Source organism: Solanum stenotomum, chromosome 6 (genome assembly GCF_019186545.1).
Source record: "Solanum stenotomum isolate F172 chromosome 6, ASM1918654v1, whole genome shotgun sequence".
NCBI lineage: Eukaryota > Viridiplantae > Streptophyta > Magnoliopsida > Solanales > Solanaceae > Solanum > Solanum stenotomum.
Window position 1 is genome coordinate 6,315,291 of NC_064287.1, and position 2,998 is coordinate 6,318,288.

Below are 2,998 nucleotides of genomic sequence, written 5' to 3' on the forward strand. Positions count from 1 at the left end.
AACCGATGAATGATTTCAACATTTTCAACCGTTTCTTTAACGAGATCAGTCTGTAGAGCTTCAATCATAATTTGAAGGACATTTTTTTCTCATAAGTTGCATGAGCAACCTCCAGTTCAACAATCGTATCGGCGAAGACATTACTTCAGCCTTTGTATGTGAGTATCAATTTTCCTCATGCAGCATGTAGATCAACATGGTTCATCTATTAGAAATTTTTTATAAAAAAAATTGTTTGGAGTCCATGAATGAATTGAAATTGAGTATTCCTCAAAAATCACAAAAGAGATCATGTCCTTTATATTTCCATGCTAGCTCTAAGACCTTCCTTAAAAGTGACATCTTCTTAACGTTTTAGGAGTTCGTTCTTCCTCAGGAACTAAAAATGAGGAACTAAATTTCCTCTTCAAATGAGAATTAAATATATACTAGGTTAAGAGCAATTTGAAGAGGGATAACATCCCAAACATCAGTTGATAAACTATGGGAAATATTTAAATTTTAACTTGTAAGAAAATTCAAGAAGGCTAAGTGAGAGATAAAGGCGATGTGAAATATTTATTGCAAGCTTATCAGTTTATAGGTGAGAGAGAACAACTTGAAAAAATGTGACTCTTGAGCTTTGACAATTATGTTATTATGTATTAGAACAATTAATTTATGTAATATGAGTGCTCAATTATTTCACTTTAGACAATACTAACCTCTAACAATATAGAACATACCTGATAAGAGAAATTTTTTTATCACCATTGCTTTCTTGCACTATTTCTTTGCACAATCTAATACAAAATTAGGTTAAAATAAGTCAAGGATCTGAAGTTGGACACACAACTAAATGTGCAAGACTAAATTGAATAACATTTTAGCTAATAAAATTAAAGAGAACAACTATTCTAGTCAATCATTGAGGGGAGTGTATGCAATCTTAATCATCCTCAAGTCTAACATATTATTTTCAAAATGCTCCCTACTTAATTAGTAATAGAATCCATCAATTGTTGTCCAGTTAATATAAATTAAGAACAATGTGATCCAGCAACCACACACTTTTATGGATGAATCTGTTTCAAGATTTGTTGGCTCCCCTATTAATGTGCTCTTAGTCTATTCAACAGTTGGATCAAGTGGTACAACATGTTTCAATGCATCCTCATCAGTTTCACTTTCATCCTCAGCCCTTTTTTTTTTTTGAAAAATAATGTTACATGCTTCCCCCTTACACATGCACTACATTTTTTTTCATCTCTAAATGACAAATTTCCCCTTATTGTGAAGTGAGTGAAAGGAATTTTATTTGTCATCAGTCATATGCCTTAAGCAAGCAATATCTATGAATCAATATCGCTTGCTTCATTTTAGCTTCACCTGCAAAACAGCTTAAGGGTCAGTCTTAGGAACCCATACAAGCTTGCATACTTTCTTATGATCAAAAGGGTGAATCAGATTTTCTTCTCGCCCATCTAGGAAACATGTCAGTGGATATGTTTCTGTTAACATGAATAAACTTGTTTCCATTTGCCAATTTAGTTTTTTTTTTTCCTAAAACCATTAGCAACTGGACATATAGTAGATGGATGAACAATTTTACCACAAATATACTACAAATCTTCAGAGATAATATTTTGTTTTTGAAATTTAAATCAACCTTCTGATTGTGAACGCTTTACCACTCAATTTGTTAACAATTCTAGAGGAATTAGGCCATCTAATAGCTCTTTCAAGGTCCATTTTCAACCTAGACACTTCTTCTTCTTCTTGTTTCTCTTCTTTCTCTTCGTCCTCCTCTTTTTCTTCTCCTTCTTCTTTTTCTTCTTTCTCATCATCATCATCATCATCATCTTCTTATTCCTTTTCCTCCTCCTCCTCCTCTTCCCCGTCCTCCTCCTCTTCCTCCTACTCTACCTCTTCTTCCTCTTTTTCTTCCTCCTCTGCATCCTCTCCCTCTTCCTCTTCCTCTTCCTCTTCCTCCTCCTCCTCCTCTTCTTCTTTTTCTTCTTCCTCCTCCTCCTCCTCCTCTTCTTCTTCTTAGTCTTCCTCCTTTTCTACCTCTTTCTCTTTCTCTTCCTCTTCTTCCTCTTCTTCCTCTTCTTATTCTTCTTCTTCTCTTCTTCCTCCTTCTCTTCTTCCTCTTTCTCCTTCTTCTTCTTCATCTTTTTCTTCTTCCTCCTCCTCTTTTTCTTCTTTTTCTTCTTCTTCCTCTTCCTCTTCTTCTTCTTCTTCTTCTTCTTCTTCTTCTTCTTCTTCTTCTTCTTCTTCTTCTTCCTTTTCCTCCTCCTCCTCCTCCTCCCCGTCCTCCTCCTCTTCCTCCTACTCTACCTCTTCTTCCTCCTCCTCATCCTCTCCCTCTTCCTCTTCCTCTTCCTCCTCCTTCTCCTCTTCTTCTTTTTCTTCTTCTTCCTCCTCCTCCTCCTCCTCTTCTTCTTCTTAGTCTTCCTCCTTTTCTACCTCTTCCTCTTACACTTCCTCTTCCTCTTTCTCTTCCTCTTCTTCCTCTTCTTCTTCCTTTTATTCTTCTTCTTCTCCTCTTCCTCGTTCTCTTCTTCCTCCTACTCCTCCTCTCCCTCCCCCTCCTTCTCCTTCTTCTTCTTCATCTTTTTCTTCTTCCTCCTCATCTTTTTCTTCTTCTTCTTCCTCTTCTTCTTCCTCTTCCTCTTCTTCTTCTTTCTCTTCTTCCTCTTTGTCCTCCTCTTTTTCTTCTCCTTCTTCTTTTTCCTCCTACTCTACCTCTTCTTCCTCTTTTTCCTCCTCCTCCTCCTCTCCTCATCCTCTCCGTCTTCTTCTTCCTCTTCCTCTTCCTCCTCTTCCTCCTCCTCTCCTCATCCTCTCCCTCTTCTTCTTCCTCTTCCTCTTCCTCCTCTTCTTCTTTTTCTTCTTCCTCCTCCTCTTCTTCTTCTTAGTCTTCCTCCTTTTCTACCTCTTCCTCTTCCTCTTTCTCTTCCTCTTCTTCCTCTTCTTATTCCTTTTATTCTTCTCCTTCTCCTCCTCCTCCTCCTCC